Genomic DNA, 23,199 nt, shown 5'->3' on the forward strand with positions numbered 1-23,199 from the left:
TAGATTGTTGAAAAAATTGTTTGGCGAGCAAAGAGTTGTTTTGTGAGGAGATTTCACATGCATACTTGATCCATGTGATTCTTCATTTAGAGCCATGTGCTTACTAATATACTAATACTAATATTACAATTGCGATTCAATCATTGATAATATAAGTTTGAAGGCACACTGCTTAGGCTCTAAGATTCCGAGAGCTTTTTGATAATAGTTGACGGTAGAGCTGAAATATGGACTATAGATTGCATTAAAAGTTTCTATACTGAATATCTTGCTTACCATAAGGAAATTACAGGAGTGATAAAGAAATGAGTGTTTTTCGTACAATTTTCTCTACACATTAAGAAAAATTTACATCTTGCACATAAATGGAGCGTCGCGATTCATTTACATTCACAATTCAAAGCATGTAGAGATAAGTCATATCAGTAACTTCACAGTTAATGTAGCTGAAACGTACATTGATACATATGCAAAGTTTATTTTTACATGATAATAGATGTAATATTGTGCCATCACCGAAGAAATTACGTCATGCTTGAATTTACATCAAACGTAAATTTCATTTTTTCTAAGAGTGTAGGTCTGGTTGAGTTTTTACTTTTTCACTTCCGAAAATAAATCAATTTGACCTGACTCACCGTCACGTGCCAGCGATCACTTGGATGTGTTTAGGTGAGAGCACGTTAGGACGATTCATGCGAAGAGAATGTGGTACACAAAGTATCAAAGTCTGTCTAATGGACACTGAGAAGAAGTGCGCTTTCCTCTTTGTGTGGAACACACCAAATGTATCCACAATTTAGAAATGAAACTTACGCACTGATGTATCACTCTAGTGAAATGCCATCACTGACTGGAGTCAGGTGAATAATATTGGTCATTGTGAACCAGTGAATATATTGTGCTGTAGAAGCCCTAAGGTCAAACTAAGAAATTTTTCTTGCATTTTGCTTTCGAAAGATTTAGATTACACAAAGCGCATATAATAGGTGGTTATTAGATATCAATATTCAAGATGGATTGAGACTATTTCATATTCTGAGAAGAATGTTCAAATTGGTAAGATCAATATCAACTTAAAATGCAAGCATCGTCTCTCCAAGCCAACAAGAGTTCTTTAGTTGCTAAAAATATCCACTATATTAGAGCTCTAAAGTACGCGTGGCATATTTTGGCAACTTGAACGAACAGAACAAGTTCTTAGAAAACTTTCTCTGTAGAAGGAACTGCTTCGAAGTTTCTTCTGTTCCGTCGAGTGAACATTAAAGTATGGATACTTCCTTAAAAACGAACAGATTGCTTGGTATACAACTTAAGACAAATCTTTACAATTTTTTACGAACTTTTGGTTACTTGGGCTAAATACAAATTGTAAATATACTCTACTCTACCGAACGAACCACTCTTGAAACACTTCAACATTGTATTAAGTTTATCAATACAAAATTCTTGTTAAGGAGCTTTTTCATCGATTACCGGAAGCAAGAATCACATATGGAAAATAAAACTTGGCACCTTATATCCATTATGGCGATGTCATCAGAGAGAGAGCTCTGTTCAGTGCATTGATTCAAACGATGAGATGACAGTCTGTTCATTTGCTCTATTTTTATTCAACAGAAGTGTTTCACATTAATTTTTAGTGATGTTTTTTTTCTGGGCTAAAGCGAATGTGTGGCGAATTCCGTTAATGGTAGGTTGAGAAGTAAGAAAAATATTGGAGAGAAACGTGAACCACTTAGACGTTTGATAATTCTGCTCTCCGAGCATATAAATAATTTTTAGGCGAGACGAAGTTCGACGGGTTAGTTAGTAAATAATATAAAAAAAATGAAATAAGATTAAAATGAAAGGTCTAATGGCCCCATACAAAGCTCCTGAATTTCATTTCGATCCGACTTCCGGTTCCGGAATTACAGCGCGATTAGTACAAAAATTATAATTTAGAATTATTTATTCATTTTTCTCAGAGATGGCGTTTCCGATTTTACAAAACTTACGTTCAAATGAAAGGTCTCAAAGTCCTATACAAAACTACCAAATTTCATCTGGATGCGACTTCGATACCGTCACTTAAAATAGCGAAACAAAAAACGCAAACAAAAGTTTTTAACTGGCCTCACTAAACGCGGTAAGTAAAACACGTAAAATAATTTCTAAGCTTGTCTCAACACTAGTCCAATCGATAGTCATTGTCGTCCAGCAAGCTGCTGTATATGCGCCTTGTACATTGATTGCAGTTGATTGCTGGTTTGATGCTGGAAACGTTTTTGAAGCAGAAGTACTGGGTTCACTAGCTCCCGTTGCTGAACAGTTTGGAACAATCCTTGTCTTTGGTTGAAGGGGTCCTTTTCGCTGTTCCAGTACAAGATTTACCGTAGTGTGCAGGTTGTTCACAAAACTTACATGTAACCAGCTGGTTTTCATAGGTAATCAGCGTTTTTACACGGATGTGTCCCACCTTGACCACAAATAATGTAAGTTGGAATTGCCATACGTAGTTGCATACGTAGCACTCGCACGCCATTGCGGATGCAGGGGAAAAAATTCCGCCATACTTCTCTTTCGATGGAAAGGATTTCACCGTACTGCGACATATTTTCCCGAACGAACTTAACGCTGGCCTGCGTCATGCACGCCTACTTCTATAGCATTGTCCACCACATACACAAGGATTTTGTATTTAATGCTGTCACACTCAACGCTATGCACCTTATTGTTAACCGAAGCGAATGCAATTGCATCTCTTTCACGTTTAAACACAATGTACACACAGTTAGACGCTTTGTTGAATTGAATCTCAGTTACATTATTAGCGTCTAGATGCATTTGTTCTTTAAGTAAGATTTCAATTTTGTTTGCTGCTGGTCTAACTTTGCAGCGCTTGAAATCAATACAAATTGAATTTGGTCTTGTAAGCCAACTTTCAGGCTTCGTTAAATCATATTTGCCCATTTCGTACACTCTATTGTTCACTATTGTATTGTCTTCTTTGTTTCTATCGTCTCGACTATAAGCAATTATGGACTGTGTCGGATGAGATGCGAGCACGAAATGACAAAACTTTTTGTTTTTCAAGAATCATTGAGAATTATTCGACGAAAATCCACACATTTATATATGAGAATTTGAGAGATATGTGAAAGGCATCATTACACCATTAGGAGAATTAAAACAGGTTCTTTGTTGAATTCACCAATTAAACGTTCTGTCATTTCCAAGCTAAGGCAATGCAGTCGCAGTTTTTGGCTAATAAATTTGTTCATAAAACCAATTTCGTTTTTTTGTTTTCTTTATGCTGTCCTTCAGCAGTGATGGTGACAGCTAGATAGAGTCAAATTTTCTGATTTTAATCACAAAATTAGTTGCCGATGAGAATTTTGTGTTGGATTAAAATTTTGCTGATTGTGTCCAGGATATTCGTCAACGAAGAACATTCTCTAGAAACAAGAGTTTTTTTTTCAGCAAAGTAAATTCTGAATTTCAACTAATTTAATAGTTATTTTGGAAATATTGTTGTTGAACTCAACTTCAAAAACAGTAATAAGAATTAGGCGTAGAACTAATTTCGGTCGTTCCGTGGCAAGTGTTTAGGTAAATTCCATTCTAAAATTCACACTTTTTGTGAATAAGCATACTTCTTTCCACCCATTGAAATAAAATTTCGTTTGAGATTGTAATATTGAACGCACAATTACTAATCAGACCATTAAGTTAAATGAAAACATTTCCGATGCCGTAGCAGTAACTATGTATAATATATCCACCCACAATGAAATTCGTTTTGAGTGCTGACTACAAAAAACACCCCCCCGTCGTTCCGTAATGTCCCTCAACTCAATGTTCAAGGTTCGTTCCAATCGCTTTGCGTCTGGTAGGAAATGAACTTTTCACCGGACAAGCCGTAAACATTTCCAGTCAATTACTTGCTCTATCAAATCGTTCGTCAGGGCTTTGTTGGAAAGCTACTGATTGTGGTTCAATTGTCGGTGGCTAATTGATTGCATTTTATGATTGATCCCTGCTTCATAGAACGCGTTCTGTGGAAGGTTGGTGAACTTTTCCAGATAGGATGTTTTCGCAGTATGCTTGAATTTAAAAAGAATCCTTATTTTTATTTCGTAATATTCACCTCGGAGGCAGAATTATACAGCCTCCGAAACATAAGCTTGAATAATTGCACCGAACATTTTTTTATTTACGGTATGTCATTTGAAATAGCGTTCGAGGATTTTGTTTATCACAATTCAAGGTATTCGCTGCTGACGGACAAATGGTATAAAAAGATTGTACAGAAAATACGCGTAATTGAATTACGATGCGAAGGACTACTCTATGGAATGGAACGGCATACCATTTCTAGCAATAAATGATCTGAGGACAGATTGAGAGCTCCCACGATGGTAACACTCAAATAAGCTTGGATTTGTGTTCAACAAAGCCGGTAAAAGCGCGCACTGGACCTGTCAATATCTTGACAAAGTGAATATAATTAAGATTTCCAAAAGTTCGTTCGCCAACACTGACGTAAGTCTTCCTAATCTGCTTAAAGATGATATTAACCCTGATTAGTTAGGCAGTAGTTGCTCTTCCGATGCTTGCTACTACAATGTTTTAGTTTAAACTGAGATTTACTCTTATATGAAACCGGTAATACATTTTCCGTCCTATATCATTCGAGCCTTTGCTCATACACGAAACCATGGGACCATGGGACCTGAGACCGGGAGGTATGCCGGTACGGACGACGTGTCCAAGGTGTGCACGCTCGCTAGAGTACCTCCACAACAATGTTTAATAATGATGCTCTAGCGGAAGCTTTTACTGCGACTCATCGCTCCATCCGTGTGCCGACTGAAGCGAGAAGAGCAAAGGAAATCTAATTTCTTGTTTAGCACAATTTCGTCGGTTGGTGTATCAATAGGCCTCACTAATTCAGTTCGCGGCTTTTCACCAGGCGTCTGTAAGCCAGGCCCGAGTTTAACGGCGGCTGTAGTTGGGGATATTTGATTCCGAAATCGATTGTTGTTTACCGGGGAAAAGCAAATGTTCGTACCTTTTTTGGACGGGAAACAGCGAGAGATTTGCCCATTAGAGCGTAGCAAAGCAGTCCCCACGTGGAGCGATTCGTATCTGAGCCTTTTGTAAAGCAGAAAAGTAAAGAAATTCGCTGTACTAAATCCGATGGAATGTAGTTCAGTATTCGTCGAAGCAACTGAGCGGTAAACTTGTTGCCCGCTGGTTGTGATTGCAACTTTAACAATGGTTGTCAGATATGCGCAATTATAGCTCACGTGATGGGTGGAAAACGGCGAGCCCTTTGGCAAAATGCTGCATATGAATAGCGAAGAATCCTCAACATTGGACGAGTCTTAAAATTTGACCAAACGGTCTTCTTTTCGTAGCAAGATATTGACAGAACGAAAGCGCTATAAAGGATTGGTTTTCGTACCCGCGTTTTCTAGAAAACAACGAGATCAGAAAACTCACTGCTGAAAGTTCAGTACTGATTTTTTTGGCAACGCGATTCTCACTGAAACTGACTTCACATGACATGTGTGTTCGAGACTTGCTGACAGTGCTGCGCTCCTGTTACTTCTATGAATCAAATTCATGCTAAACAGCGTTTTATTGGATTTGATCTAAATAGTGCAATGTAATTAGCCAATTAATAATTTAAGGATTAAAGAAACATTTCATCACTATAATCACTGTTTGGAATGAGTAAAAAATATTATTGTTCATATTGACCACTCTAAGTGCATCGAAGATATCGTATTTATTATTTCTCAGTTGCGAATTTACTCAGCTTCAGTGTCTAACTGAAGCGTAGTGGAAATTCTGCATCGAAATATCATCGGAGACTCTTCTCCTTTTCGATTATCTCTTTACTGATATTTCTTCGAGGTTAAGAGTTTTGTGAATGTTTGTTTTATGAATGAAAATATCGGAAGAGATTTTTTCAGTAACTGAGCATTTTCAGAAAGTCTCTGGAACTGATTTGTTTAGGAGTGAAAGTGAAATGAACTTTTTCTGATCATGATTTTTCCAACAATGAGCCGGTGGATAAAGCTAGAGATAGAACTTTTTTTTCATAAATACGTTTATTTCTTAAGGCAGTTTACATAAGTTTTTCTTCGCCGTAGCATCACTTTTACATAATATTCTTATTATAATTTATTTCTAACATAGTCACAACGTTTTGAATTTATTAAAACATATTCTCTTATTACTTGAATATCATCTTAGGTAACTCGTCATTAATTATGACATCTACTCGAAAATATTATTTGAACCAAACGATTAACTTCTATAAATTATAAAATAAGCTGTTATATTCAGACATTTTGTTGATAATTTCATAAACTGTTTCGAGTTTGTTTGTATCATTACATAATTTTTATTCTAATTTAGCTATTGGTTGAACTCATGGACGCAGCTGGGATCAGAACTAAGTCTTGAAAGGGGCCTTTATTAAATTGAAACTCCACTTTTTTTTATTTAATGATAAATAAGTTTCATGTATGAAAGGGCACGACAAGCAAGAATGTCTCGAACTGGGACATTGGATAGTCTACCTTGGGTACGCAAAGAATTTATTAGTTGAGATCTGACATCACGATACTCCACGCATGTCCAAACGACATGATCAATATCCCGATAACCTTCTCCGCAAGCACAATGATTAGTCTCGGAGAGCCCAATTCGAAGGAGATGTGCATCTAACGTGTAGTGATTGGACATGAGTCTGGACATCACACGAATGAAATCCCTACTCACATCCAGTCCCCTGAACCATGCCTTTGTCGATATTTTCGGAATAATTGAGTGCATCCACCGACCCAGATAATCTTTATCCCAAGAAGCTTGCCAGCTGGCAAGTGTTCTTTGGCGAGACGAGCTATAGAATTCGTTGGAAGCAATCGGTCTCTCATAAATTTCACCCTCAATAGCACCACGTTTGACTAAAATATCGGCTCTTTCATTGCAAGGAATGGAGCAATGAGTCGGGACCCAGACTATAGTGATTAGATAATTATTGTTCAATATGTCGTTCAGGCACTGTTTTATTTTGCCCAGAAAAAACGGTTCAGTCTTGCCAGTCATGTTTGAGCGAATGGCTTCAATTGCACTCAGACTATCTGTGAAGAGGAAATAATGGTTTGGAGATAATGTGACGATTACACTCAAACCATAATGAACTGCTGCTAGCTCTGCTATATAAACAGATGCAGGTTCTTGAAGCCTAAATGAGGCCGAAACAAGAGAGAGAGAGAGAGAGAACTGGAAGACGTGAATACGAATGAAAATAATAATCGTTCGTGTTAGTTGGTTGTGTGAATTTCGCAACTTTTACAGCTTCACTTCCAGAACTGTACCGGTGCATTTATAGTAAAGATTGATTTATTGACGACAAATATTTTTACCACACAATTAAGTAACAGAATTTTGATACCGATTTTTTCATGTCGGATTTGAATATTTCAGTGAAAGTAACTATTAAAATGCTGTACGGGAATCATTTCTGGCATTCAGAAGGGCAAATTTGTGGACTTCAAATACTGTTCGGAGCATTTTTCTCGAACGCGAATGGTTGGGCCATTGAGCACAATTTTTGGTCGATCTTTTGAGTAGGTAAAATTCCCGTGCATATGGAAACGATCCCGATATTTGTCCCATATTTAAAGATGGCGATCATCTAAACTTTTTAAAAACTTTGTAATTATTGTATGGTGCCATATTAGATCAAGCGAGGAATTACGTTTCATTTGATCAACATGGATTTATACCAGGAAAATCAGTTTCAACGAATATGGTAACATTCACGTCTAAGTGTATCGTTAACATAGAGGAATAAACTCAAATGGTTGTTGTCTACACTGATCTAAAAATAGCATTTGACCAAATTGGCCTCAAAATACTTTTTTGTAAATTATATCGTCTCGGCTTCTCTGCGCAGCTCGTGTCCTGGTTAAGCTCGTATCTGACTGGTAGGGTATTACGAGTGAAGTTGGATAACTGCACATCATTTCAATTTACGAACAATTCAGGAATTCCTCAAGGCAGTAATTAGGGACCATTACTTTTCGTACTGTTTTTCAACGATGTCTCATTTGCTTTGCGAAATGGCTGCAAATTGATCTATGCAGACGATTTAAAATTGTACCTCGTAATTCGTACCGTAGAGGATTGCCATCGGTTACCATATCTACTAGAATTGTTCGTTGATTGGTGTCACATAAACAAACTCATCATCAACGTGGCAAAATGTCAGGTGATTACGTTCTACCATACTTTTAATCCTGTCAAATTCAATTACAGTATTGGTGGTTCTGTTCTGACTATAGTTAACCAGGTGAGCGATTTAGGAATATTGTTGAATGAAAAGCAGATTTTAAAGATCCTAATTGCTTGAAGGCATTGTATTGCTCACTCGTTACACCTATTCTTGAGAACGCTTCATCAGTTTGGTTACTGTCAGAGCTGCAAAATGTCACTATCAACTAGCACCTTTACACGACGAAGATTGGAAAGCTTATGTCACTGGACTGCTGCCAACCAGGCTCTACCAATCATCATATATTGAGTGTCTGAGAGCCGATCTGTCATAACTTAAATTCTCTTGATATTACACTCACCAGGACGCTCATTTATATATATATCCGCAGAACCCTGCGGAATGGCACCCTACTTCAGCAAAGATTTCATAGAACTAGTTTTGGGTATAATGAACCGATACTCGCTGCCATTCGATCATTCACTGCTGTAGAACAAACGATCTGGTGCGTTTTGATGTTTTTCTAGTCTTTACTATTGTTTTCAATACTCTTGTGTATTTTGTTTTTAATAATTTTATGTGACTATTAGTTTTAAGATGTATTGTGATAATTATTTTGTGTTGTTCTTTTAAAAGAAGGTGGCTTTTGTGCCCGTTTGAGAATGACATATATTATGTTCAACTCAAAGGGGTTTTTCTCCACCCATATCCATGTAGATTCCGTATCCGATGGATATTACAATAATGAATAAATAAATTTGAAGCCATTAGGATTAGGCTGATTTCGTTGTATTTGGCTACAATACAAACGACCAGCAGCAGGATGACGCAATCAATCTCCTTTGAAAAGAAAATGTCTTCGCGAACGTCCCTCAATTGATTTTATACTGAACTGAATTCTTCATACTGGAACTAGAACTGAGTTTTGGACCTGAACCAACCGAAATGATGCATTTGCTTTACTTCCTGCTCAGTCAATTGCCCAGGCTAGAACGAACGAAATAACAACAACTGTTAACCATTCGTACCTACCCAGGTACCAGAAAAGCGCCAAGAGATTTCTTCTTTGATACTCGTTGATATCAAACATTTAAGAAAACTTTAATTTTGAATTATTTGGATTATATCATACAACTGAAAATGCTTCCATAAATGGATGTAGAAAAAAAAACGTTCGATACAACAAGAGATATTCACGATCAAAAAAACGGGTGGGTAATATCACATACATAACTGGAGGACGTATATACGAATAAAACTGACATACTAGTTTCACACTTTCGGATACAGACAATCGTTCGTATTAGTAGATTGTGTAAATTTTACAACTTTTACTACTTCACTTCCAAAATTGTAACATTTATAAAGGGTGATTTTTTAAGAGCTTGAGAACTTTTTTAAACAATAAAACGCATAAAATTTGCAAAATCTCATCGGTTCTTTATTTTAAACGTTAGATTGGTACATGACATTTACTTTTTGAAGATAATTTCATTTAAATGTTGACCGCGGCTGCGTCTTAGGTGGTCCATTCGGAAAGTCCAATTTTGGGCAACTTTTTCGAGCATTTCGGCCGGAATAGCCCGAATTTCTTCGGAAATGTTGTCTTCCAAAGCTGGAATAGTTACTGGCCTATTTCTGTAGACTTTAGACTTGACGTAGCCCCACAAAAAATAGTCTAAAGGCGTCAAATCGCATGATCTTGGTGGCCAACTTACCGGTCCATTTCTTGAGATGAATTGTTCTCCGAAGTTTTCCCTCAAAATGGCCATAGAATCGCGAGCTGTGTGGCATGTAGCGCCATCTTGTTGAAACCACATGTCAACCAAGTTCAGTTCTTCCATTTTTGGCAACAAAAAGTTTGTTAGCATCGAACGATAGCGATCGCCATTCACTGTAACGTTGCGTCCAACAGCATCTTTGAAAAAATACGGTCCAATGATTCCACCAGCGTACAAACCACACCAAACAGTGCATTTTTCGGGATGCATGGGCAGTTCTTGAACGGCTTCTGGTTGCTCTTCACTCCAAATGCGGCAATTTTGCTTATTTACGTAGCCATTCAACCAGAAATGAGCCTCATCGCTGAACAAAATTTGTCGATAAAAAAGCGGATTTTCCGAATGGACCACCTAAGACGCAGCCGCGGTCAACATTTAAATGAAATTATCTTCAAAAAGTAAATGTCATGTACCAATCTAACGTTTAAAATAAAGAACCGATGAGATTTTGCAAATTTTATGCGTTTTATTGTTTAAAAAAGTTCTCAAGCTCTTAAAAAATCACCCTTTACTAACGAATTACTTTTTGATGACATACATATTCTACCATACAATTAAATAACACTAAACAAATAGTTTTTTTTTGTAGATTCAGAAAGTAAAGGTAAACTATGCATAATCCTTTGGAAATATTTTATTGGTTCTAAAAAGAACCGATTTGAGAAGTTTATCCAATGTTTGAGTCTTCGTAGAAATAATTCAGTTTAATTTTAGAATTTATATTATATTAGTGAACCGATTTGAGAAGTTTATCCAATGTTTGAGTCTTCGTAGAAATAATTCAGTTTAATTTTAGAACTCTGAAACTGGATTCTAGAACTAAATTCGAAATCTGTGACAGTTTCAGAATACAGTTGCAAAACTCAGGTACGTAATCCAGATCAAGAAATCAGATCATAAATCTAGTTCTAGAATTATGGAACTGAACCCATTTTTTGTAGAATCTAGGTTCTGAATTTAGTTCTAGAATTTTAGACCTGAACTCATGCTCAGAATCCATGTTACGAAATTGGTTTTGGCATGCGTGTTCTGAATTCTTTTTTTTTATTTTTTTTTATATCGTTTATTTATACCCGGCTTTAACCAAGTTGCGGTCGTTCGCCGGGGTTTTGAATTCTTGAAATGAAGTCTGAAACTGCATTCAGGAATGAATTTATAATTTAGAAGTCATTTCTAAAACTCAGGTTCGGAATTCATATCCAACGTGTGGTTCCAGAATCCGTATTGAAAATTAATATCCTCAATTGTGTTCGTGAATTCTGAGGTTAGAATCGCAAATCAGAATTCTGGTTTAGAATCCCGAACATAAAGTAGGGAACTAAAATCGATTCCAAAATCTAGTCAAGAAGTCAGTTTCAGAATTAGGAATTCGGAATCAGTTCCTGGGTCATAGTTTTTAATTCTGAACCTGTAATCTGAAACTAAATTCTGAAACTGAAGTGTGAAACTAAATTCTAAACCTGAATTCTGGTGGACCGGGCCAGTATCCGGGTTCTGTATTCAGTTTAAAAATTCAGATCGAGAATTTAATGCTCGTCACGACATCCGAAACCACGCAGAAGATCTGTCGTTACTGATGTTGTTGGAAGATCCTCACCACGACGTCTAACGTTCGTCTAACGCGTTAGAAGAAATTAATGATTTTCGATCGAAAATGTTATACATATTCCGTAGAACACCGGGACTGCTATGTAACTGACTACCTCGAAACCATCGGTTTAGGTACGACAAAGACAAGCAAAAGTTGGAGAAAACTTGGTGTATGCGTTGTTTGTTGTTATCTCACACTGTTGAAATTTGGAGGTCGTCAAATGGTAAGATAACTAAGTCCTCACAAGTTCCTATCTCATGCCTCTCATTGTGATGACTTAAGTCAATAGAAAGGCGTCGATTGGGTGCTAACGCCATCTGCGTTAGTAGCAGAATGAGAGGGTGCGAAATGGTTTATAAGTTAAAGCCTATCCTCAAGTCCAATATTTATCATATAGTACTGTTCTGTTGTTTATTACAATATTTATTATATATTGAATTATATTCCAATATATATTATTTCCTGCAGTACTAGAGCATAACTTACACTGCAAAATTAACTGTTATATATTTTATCATAGCATATTATATTATGTTATATTATATTATATTATATTATATTATATTATATTATATTATATTATATTATATTATATTATATTATATTATATTATATTATATTATATTATGTATGTATGTATATTGTATTATATTGTATAGTGTCATATTGCATTATATACATTATTTTTTATTATATAATACATTTTATAATATGTCATTGTGTTATATTATATTACTCAAATTAGATTGGCGGTCTCACACACTAAACTTTCTTCGGTAATTTTTTCATCTTTTGACGAGTTTAGAACAGCCGGACTACCGAACATTCTCATTATACTGATATATCAGCACAAATAAACATTTGTTGACAGCAGTACCTTAATGTACCGCTGTGATGAAATGTTATTATTACTGAAAAAATCAGCTACCGAGGTTGGAACAGCTGAGATCGTTAATCCAATTTAAGTGTGCAGCCAGTGAAATCATCCTTTCGCTGATCAATCGGTAGAATTGATATTTTTGGCTGTTGAAAACTCGCCAAATGATGTAATAATTACTGATCAAAATAAAGTGTGTACACACTTAAATATTATTACCGATATTTCTGCTGATCAGTTCTCGGTAGGTGATTTTTTCAGTAATAAAAACGTTTAATCACAGCGGAACTTAATTATTCTGCTGTCAACAAATGCCAAATATGATTTTTAACGTACACAACAATTGAATGGCTGATGATAACATATCGACAACTGGATACATGAATGCCTTTCTTTAATAACAGAGGAAAGAAGATGGTGAAAGTTGTTTAATTTTTTGTTTCTGCTGAATGAGCACTTGTGTCTGCGGGAAAAAACCGAAAAACGGGAAAATTTTAAAATGCTTTCTTATTGTGTGACATACATCTATATTAGTGATGAATGAAACAAACACAAATGTTGGCTTGCTTTATTGAAAACAAGATGAAAATTTTCACACATTCATTTCGAGATACAATATAAGATGTAGGATTCAAGCATTGGTCGATAAAACATCATGTTGCAAAATAGAGAGAAAGAACTCTTAGGAGAGATTAAAAGAAAAAAATCGTCCGGAATCAGGACTGGATTCTTATCCAATCCGTGCACATGCGTTTCCATTATGTCCTCTACAGCCAAGGGTGGCGGAAATGGACCTGAAAATCGCATAAGCTAGTTATAGAGACATCGCGTTAAATTACCAAAATATATAGATCATGTTGTTTTGATTAATTACACAGATCTAGTCATTTGCAATAGCAGTCAATTCAACGCTGGAAGTGTCGGTGCTATCCCCACTTTTTCTATTTATTTAAAAAAAATATTTTCTCTACTACACTTACTACAGGTTGTTCCGTTAACAGTTGAACATCGGGAAAAAAAACTCTATATCTTTTATTCTTCGATCTTTGCTTTCGGGTAGAAAAGAAAAGTCTTCTTTACTATCTTCTTTTAGCCTCATTCGAGCTGGATTTTTTTTTCAGAACTAAATCAATGCGTAGAATGAAATGCGTTTTTTATTCACTGGCTAGTATCAGTATCGATCCTGGAAAGCGTGCCCATTTCGAAAGCATCATAATTATAGACAATTCGCTCCATCATCGTCGTAAATAACAGCAACTGAAATTACCTCAAAATCGACGTGTACATTGATCCAAAATTACGGCTTGATCCGAAATGAATGTGCTTCAGCTTCAACTATGCAATATCCATCAATCCATTTCACATCATAAATTCAGCAAACGCCTTCTCCTTTCATCCAATTTTTGGCTCGAAATGAAAAATTTATCACTGCGATTTCTCCAACACAATCCTTTCACCCAAATGACGTACCAGCGAAATGGCTTCTCATCCCTTTTAATGCCACAAACAACTCGCACTGTTTGCTTCACTGAAAATCTCCCAAAAACCTGTTTGCTTTCAGTCACAAAAATTAATCACCACCATTCGATTTCTCCTCCATCTATCCCGAGGAGTCATTCAAAACGAAACGCACCGCGAAAACTCACGTAGTCACTTCCGGTTCCTGAGCGACCGGACACGTATTCCACCTTCATACCTCGAACGGAAAACACGATCGTGATAACGCGACGAAGACAGAGTGGGAGGGGCGGATAACATACACAAATGAAGTCAGTAATCAGTTCGGTAAAGGTTCTACTTGGAGCGTTGATAGTCCATAACAGCCAATCACAGTAGTGAGCTACAATCAAAGAAATACACAAAGGCGCGCGCGCGTGCTTCTTCTGCCGATTTCACCAACGAAATAAAACTAGCGAACGTGGAACTGCCAGCCAAGACCAGCGATCTTTCAATGACGCGTCGGAAGAAGAAATCAACCTCGCAGTGAAATTCAGCTACACTGCAGCTGTTTACCAGTCCAGCCCGTTTTTTTGCTTCGGAGAGAAATTTCCAGAGAGAGTGAGAAATACCCGGTTTGCTTGGTGTGTTTCTTCCTATACGGTTAGGCACGATCATGATCAAGTTCGCTGCAAGTAACAAATCCACCAGCAGCGTCATCATCGATTCTTCAGACCGGACCGAGTTGCTAATGATCACCGTCAAAAGGCAGAGCGACCGCAGGTGGAGGCACCAAAATCTCAAAGAGCTTTTAATTAAAGTCGCTCCCGGTTTGTGATTGTTTGTTGAACAACGGTTGCTTCTTGCGAGAGAGTAAGTTTGAGTGCCAAAATGACTACAGCTCTCCGACATACCAGCTGTGGGAGGAAACAGTGTTTATACTCTACAGTGGAGGGCAAAAATTTCAAGACGGAGAATTGAACACTATATGGTGTCTACTAAATATGAATATTGGGAGAAATATGACGAGCAAAAATCAGTAACAAGTAACAAGTAACGAGCAACAAGTAACAAGTAACAAGTAACAAGTAACAAGTAACAAGTAACAAGTAACAAGTAACAAGTAACAAGTAACAAGTAACAAGTAACAAGTAACAAGTAACAAGTAACAAGTAACAAGTAACAAGTAACAAGTAACAAGTAACAAGTAACAAGTAACAAGTAACAAGTAATAAGTAACAAGTAACAAGTAACAAGTAACAAGTAACAAGTAACAAGTAATAAGTAACAAGTAACAAGTAACAAGTAACAAGTAACAAGTAACAAGTAACAAGTAACAAGTAACAAGTAACAAGTAACAAGTAACAAGTAACAAGTAACAAGTAATAAGTAACAAGTAACAAGTAACAAGTAACAAGTAACAAGTAACAAGTAACAAGTAACAAGTAACAAGTAACAAGTAACAAGTAACAAGTAACAAGTAACAAGTAACAAGTAACAAGTAACAAGTAACAAGTAACAAGTAACAAGTAACAAGTAACAAGTAATAAGTAACAAGTAACAAGTAACAAGTAACAAGTAACAAGTAACAAGTAACAAGTAACAAGTAACAAGTAACAAGTAACAAGTAACAAGTAATAAGTAACAAGTAACAAGTAACAAGTAACAAGTAACAAGTAACAAGTAACAAGTAACAAGTAACAAGTAACAAGTAACAAGTAACAAGTAACAAGTAACAAGTAACAAGTAACAAGTAACAAGTAACAAGTAACAAGTAACAAGTAACAAGTAACAAGTAACAAGTAACAAGTAACAAGTAACAAGTAACAAGTAACAAGTAACAAGTAACAAGTAACAAGTAACAAGTAACAAGTAACAAGTAACAAGTAACAAGTAACAAGTAACAAGTAACAAGTAACAAGTAACAAGTAACAAGTAACAAGTAACAAGTAACAAGTAACAAGTAACAAGTAACAAGTAACAAGTAACAAGTAACAAGTAACAAGTAACAAGTAACAAGTAACAAGTAACAAGTAACAAGTAACAAGTAACAAGTAACAAGTAACAAGTAACAAGTAACAAGTAACAAGTAACAAGTAACAAGTAACAAGTAACAAGTAACAAGTAACAAGTAACAAGTAACAAGTAACAAGTAACAAGTAACAAGTAACAAGTAACAAGTAACAAGTAACAAGTAACAAGTAACAAGTAACAAGTAACAAGTAACAAGTAACAAGTAACAAGTAACAAGTAACAAGTAACAAGTAACAAGTAACAAGTAACAAGTAACAAGTAACAAGTAACAAGTAACAAGTAACAAGTAACAAGTAACAAGTAACAAGTAACAAGTAACAAGTAACAAGTAACAAGTAACAAGTAACAAGTAACAAGTAACAAGTAACAAGTAACAAGTAACAAGTAACAAGTAACAAGTAACAAGTAACAAGTAACAAGTAACAAGTAACAAGTAACAAGTAACAAGTAACAAGTAACAAGTAACAAGTAACAAGTAACAAGTAACAAGTAACAAGTAACAAGTAACAAGTAACAAGTAACAAGTAACAAGTAACAAGTAACAAGTAACAAGTAACAAGTAACAAGTAACAAGTAACAAGTAACAAGTAACAAGTAACAAGTAACAAGTAACAAGTAACAAGTAACAAGTAACAAGTAACAAGTAACAAGTAACAAGTAACAAGTAACAAGTAACAAGTAACAAGTAACAAGTAACAAGTAACAAGTAACAAGTAACAAGTAACAAGTAACAAGTAACAAGTAACAAGTAACAAGTAACAAGTAACAAGTAACAAGTAACAAGTAACAAGTAACAAGTAACAAGTAACAAGTAACAAGTAACAAGTAACAAGTAACAAGTAACAAGTAACAAGTAACAAGTAACAAGTAACAAGTAACAAGTAACAAGTAACAAGTAACAAGTAACAAGTAACAAGTAACAAGTAACAAGTAACAAGTAACAAGTAACAAGTAACAAGTAACAAGTAACAAGTAACAAGTAACAAGTAACAAGTAACAAGTAACAAGTAACAAGTAACAAGTAACAAGTAACAAGTAACAAGTAACAAGTAACAAGTAACAAGTAACAAGTAACAAGTAACAAGTAACAAGTAACAAGTAACAAGTAACAAGTAACAAGTAACAAGTAACAAGTAACAAGTAACAAGTAACAAGTAACAAGTAACAAGTAACAAGTAACAAGTAACAAGTAACAAGTAACAAGTAACAAGTAACAAGTAACAAGTAACAAGTAACAAGTAACAAGTAACAAGTAACAAGTAACAAGTAACAAGTAACAAGTAACAAGTAACAAGTAACAAGTAACAAGTAACAAGTAACAAGTAACAAGTAACAAGTAACAAGTAACAAGTAACAAGTAACAAGTAACAAGTAACAAGTAACAAGTAACAAGTAACAAGTAACAAGTAACAAGTAACAAGTAACAAGTAACAAGTAACAAGTAACAAGTAACAAGTAACAAGTAACAAGTAACAAGTAACAAGTAACAAGTAACAAGTAACAAGTAACAAGTAACAAGTAACAAGTAACAAGTAACAAGTAACAAGTAACAAGTAACAAGTAACAAGTAACAAGTAACAAGTAACAAGTAACAAGTAACAAGTAACAAGTAACAAGTAACAAGTAACAAGTAACAAGTAACATGTCATGACATGACAGTTTAGCCTTCCTCTGTATCGATCGGATGTAGAATATGATATACACTAAGGTCACTTTTACGCGGTGGATATGTACCGGGTAAAAAAACGCACATAAAAAACCGCATAAATTCCGAAATTTGCGTAAAAAAGCCTCAAAAATAAAAAAAAAATTTTTTATTCCGAATAACTTAGAAATGCATGAAACGTCCAAATCTAGCGGAGTCTACGTAATTTCGAAAATTCGCGTAGAACAAAACCGTACGAAAATTCGCGTAGAAATGCATGAAACGTCGAGATCTGGTGTAATCTGAACTTTTTTTACCTTTTTTTAATATATATAAAAAATAGGTATAGAATTCGCTCAAACTTTCGAAAATTTTTCCGAGGCCCGGAGGGCCGAATGACATATACCAATCGATTCAGCTCGACAAACTGAGCAAATGTCTGTGTGTGTGTGTGTGTGTGTGTGTGTGTGTGTGTCTGTATGTGTGTTGTCAACTAAGAGGTCGAGATCTCAGAGATGGCTGGGCCGATTTTGATCAAACTAGTTGCAAATGACAGGTCTCCCCGTCACCCAAAACGCTATTGAATGGTTTTGAGATCGGATGTTTACTTTTTGAGTTATACGAAGTTTTATGTCAAAATTTTTTTTGACAGTATCTGTCACAATTGACCTTGAAAACAGAATATGTTTTCAGACTTAGATTTCGCACGATAGGATAGGTATTTCCAACAAGCCATAGATTGTTAAAATCCGTCCATTTTTAACGGAGATATCGAAATTTTTGTGTAAACGACTTTTCCCCTATTCCAGCAGTAGAAGTTTTGAGCGCTGTATGACAAAGCAATGCTTGGGAGCAACGGAAAACACGATTTTTTATTCTGTTACATACAATTGTTTCTAAGTACCAAAAAGACTGTGTACAGCATCCTTTTCCATGACATTTAGCCTCGGACCGAATTTAGCACGGCTCGTTTTTGGCAACATAATCGTTCGAATATGACATATATAAACCAGATGATGGCAGATTTTTTTTTAAATTATATTGTTTTAAACTACTTACAGCAATAAATGCTGGAAGAACATAACATCCACATACCATTCGAATCAGTTCGTCGAGATCAGCAAATGCGTGTGTGACAAATAATTTCACTCAATTTTCTCGGAAAATTTCTTTTCTACAAATTCAGATTCATACGAAAAGTCGTATGCTCCCAAACAAAGTTCCAGAATTATGTTTGGTTCCGACCTCTGGTTCCGGAACTACAGGATGATATATGAAACGAAATCGAAATTGTGTAACTCATTCTACTCGTAGATGGCTGAACCGATCTAAGATTCAAATGAATTCTAAGAATCATCTAAGATTCAAATGAAAAGTTTCAAGATTTTATAAAACATTTTGCTCTTCAGCCAGATCCAACATCCGGTTTCGGGGATACAGGGTGATTGGTATAAAAATGTCTATTCCACATAAATTAATCAGGTTTATCGGGTTAGCAGATTTGGATAGCCGATAAAAAAAATTAACTTTTTGTCGATTCAGAAGGCACATGAAAATTTAATTCGTGCTATGATTTCTCAAAGATGTCTTCATTGATTTTCAAATATTTTGAAACAAATGTAAACTATACAGCTATTCAGGTGAATTTATCTGACTTCGGCCATACCGATTTTAGAATTCCGGTTCCAGTATAAAATCGTTTCTCAAAGCTCAATCGTTTTGTCAAAAAAAGCCTAATCAAATATCAGAAACAAAAATTCAAATTAAAATAAACTTATATACAAAATTAATTAATTTTATCCAATTATGACTTCCGGTTCTCGATTTACATGATTATGAATTTTTAAAATTCAAACCGATATAGAAGATGGGATTGAGCTTCAAAGTTGGACTCTAAACTGTTGTAATTTATTCGTCATATGGCCATACGAATCGGTTTGGGTTGTGCTGGTTCCTGAATACCGGCTCTGGAAGTACCCTAAATTACCGTAAACTCTAAAGTGGAACTTACATATCATGGCATCTTTAATCGATTATCACACTTCTAGATTTAAATTCGATCCGATTTGCAGTTTCGACATTACAGAGTAATGAGTGATTGAAATCTCAAATTGTCGCTTAAAACGACGGTCATTAAAATAATGTCATGAAAACTTAAACACCGAAGAATATTCATGCAAAAAACACATGCAGATTGGTAAAAAAAGATATCATCTCACTGCTAGGTGGATTAAACACGTTTTTATTAAAGAAATCGAAAATTTTCTAAGTGTCAAATAGCTGACTTAAAAAAATTTCTGGATAACATCAGATCTCGAAGTTTCATGCAATTCTAGGACAAAACAAAAAAACCGCGTAACTTCGGAAATCCGCTTAAAAAAACGCTTAACTTCCAAAATCCGCATTAAAAAAAACCACATAACTTCACAAATCCGCGTAAAATAGCCGCATATCTTCAGAAATCCGCGTAAAAAAGCCTCGTAAAAATAAACCGCATAAAAAACCGCGAAACTTCAGAAATTCGCGAAAAAAAAACTTCGTAAAAAGAAACCGCGTAACTTCGGAAATCCGCATTGAAAAAATTGCATAACTTCGGAAATCCGCGTAAAAAAAGATGCGTATCTTCAGAAAACGGCGTGAAAAAAGCCTCGTAAAAAGAAACCGCGTAAAAAACTACCCCAGTGTACCATTCGGCTCAGCTCGACTAGCCTTTATTCTGAGATGGCTGACGGGATTCGGAAAATCTGAGGCAAGTTTGGAAACTTTGGTCTTTTTCGGACTGGCTGATGACAAAAACTTCTTATTACGAAAGCATAAATGTATAAGTGACGTAACCGACAAGCCACATTTTTTTTCTATTCACTCATTGTTTCAGACATGCCGATTTGAAAGCACCAGTGTGTTCAGACCAATTAAAAATTCAATAATGATAAAATGAAATAATGATGAAAAATATATTAAATAACTTTTTCTTTTTTAACGAGAAGCTCTTTTTGGCCGGTTCGGAAAATAAATGGTAAAAGACCTTTATCACTACTTTTCGACATACCAGAGACTTGGGTGTTTCGCATTGTTCAGATCCCTAAGCCCGACTGCTCTGGTAGAAGGTAAAAGTTAAGTTACTACTGGCTAAAATGACCCTCTGTCACGTCCCACCTTTCCGTTCTATATATTCACACCCTTGCTCACCCTTGAGTACTATCATTCTATAATTTTCATATTCTGTTTTTACAAAAATGGTCTCTGGTTAGGTGAATATCGCAAAAAGAAAAAAAATATATTAAATATTAGTGCAGTTTTTGACGGTTTTTCTATGCTTACTATATCTTGCAATTATAAGAATGTAGTTCTCTGTTTTCCAAATTGAATTCTAAATTTCTGTTAAGGAATAGTAGATGGCCTGGTCATAATTTTAGGTAGTTAAAAAGAAAAGATTGATAATTACTTATTAATATACGAAAGTGTAAATCTACCAAAAAAAAGTTACCAGTTTCAGATTGGAATTTCAATATTTTTCATCAAATCATCATTCTAAAACGCTCCTGTGCAAAAATCACTTCCAAGAAAATTTTCAACTACAACATTATGAAAGTCAGACCAAGAAAAGGTCTGGTTTCTTTAAATTCGTGTTCTAATGACTTTTTTCTTACGTTTTATTTCAATTTGTTATCATTTTGATGTACAGATTTCCAATACAAATTTTCTAGTTTTCGATTCAGAATTACAGTTTTTTCTTCTAAAAACACAGATTAGAATGTGGATTCCGATCTTTGTGGGTCTGTGAGCTATCAAGTGGCATAGCTCACAGACCCGCAAAGATCGGAATCCTCCATTTAAACGGATTCTTCTTATAATGTGTTGGGTTGTTTTCAGTTGGTATGTGATTCTTTGCATGCTTTGATCCTGCCGTTCGAAAGTTTACTGCTTACAGACCGATTTAGCCAATTTGAATGACGGCGATTTTTAAATCTGATTTTCAAAATAATGTTCGCGACTTCTACCAAGTAAAACTTCTTTGAAACAAAATGAATCGCTGGCGAACTTTCGCAACTAGGTTAAAGCTAGGGTATAAAAAAATTAAAATTAATCGCATCAAAATTTTTAGCAAAAATAATAAAAATATTTCAAACTGCTGTCAACGATTCCGGATTCGACAACAAAAAGAACTACAGTAAAACAAAGAGTGTTTAAATGACTCAAACTGTTGTGGCAATAATATGTATATGAAATGGATTGTCTACAAATGATTGTGCAACACGATCCTCATTCAGTCGCTACCTTCTAGACAATGAGTATGCTCGTAAACCAGTTTGGAAGAAGCTTTTTTCCACTATCCTGAACGGCGTATATTAACTACACTTACGCTTGAAAAAGGCTATACCTTCACATGTAGCCTTCGGTCAGGTTTAAAAGTATCCATGAAAAACGTTCATCACCTACGGTTAGTAAATGGTCACTGTCAAGATTGTCAAAAACCTGTTCTCTACGCTAAGCGTTGCGCGCTACTAAAACCTCATTTCTCATATTATTCATAACATCATAAATTTTACTGTGGAATTCGCAAAAAAACAACTGTTTATTGAATAGAAATAGAAAACTAGAAACAATCTAACAAAACCTACAAACCCTATTTACCCTGTAGTTTGGGAACCGGAAGTAGTATCCACAACTAATTTAGGAATTCCGTATGAAACCGTAAGACTTATCCTTTCAACCTATAAGTTTGTGTAAATCGATTTGGCCATCTTGAAGAAAAGTGAGTTAGCTCCTTTTTGCAGTTTTTGATCACTATCTCCAATTCATCCGAAACCAGATTCAAATGACCGAAATAGCCGAAGTTGGTTCGTTTGCTAGCAACAAATATGACCTACAAATTGGAATAGTTTTAAACCTAGTTGAACCCACACTTACTATCTCATGTTCTATTTCGATTGAAATAATTAAACGAAATCTAACAAACGAAGCGAACTTGCATTTCTGTTACTTCTGCATATGTAAGTCAAGCTAAACAGCATGAAACAGCAGCATAAAACACGTGGGATTATTATTATTATTATAAATAAAAATATTATTATTATTATTATTATTATTATTATTATTATTATTATTACTATTATTATTATTATTATTATTATTATTATTATTATTATTATTATTATTATTATTATTATTATTATTATTATTATTATTATTATTATTATTATTATTATTATTATTATTATTATTATTATTATTATTATTATTATTATTATTATTATTATTATTATTATTATTATTATTATCATTATTACTGACATCACTACACCATCGGTACGGTATTACAGCACTACCGGCTGTGAGAGTTACATATTTTTTTCAAATAAATTTCAATTAATTCACATTCTGTTATTCTTTCGGTCGCACTTGTCATAAAATAGCTAAGATTTTTATCAACCGCAGCACCATCTTTTACCGATATCACACACTAGTAGCACACATCCGTAACCGTTTCGTTTTCTTTATAGCGCATACGAAATAGAACAAAGCACGTATCGTTCGTTTTGTGTTTTTTTCTTT

At 35.0% G+C, this 23,199-nt stretch overlaps 1 protein-coding gene across 1 annotated transcript in view; it reads right to left on the bottom strand.

Annotated features, from left to right (window-relative positions):
* Nucleotides 1–14,490, bottom strand: part of LOC131438207 (uncharacterized) — a 112,706-nt gene extending 98,216 nt beyond the window's left edge. The window contains exon 1 of the mRNA XM_058608076.1: nt 13,795–14,490. The gene's annotated coding sequence lies outside the window, so the exon portion shown is untranslated. The remainder of the gene's footprint in view (nt 1–13,794) is intronic.
* Nucleotides 14,491–23,199: the final 8,709 nt, after the last annotated feature.

Source organism: Malaya genurostris, chromosome 1, assembly GCF_030247185.1.
Source record: "Malaya genurostris strain Urasoe2022 chromosome 1, Malgen_1.1, whole genome shotgun sequence".
Classification (NCBI taxonomy): Eukaryota; Metazoa; Arthropoda; class Insecta; order Diptera; family Culicidae; genus Malaya; species Malaya genurostris.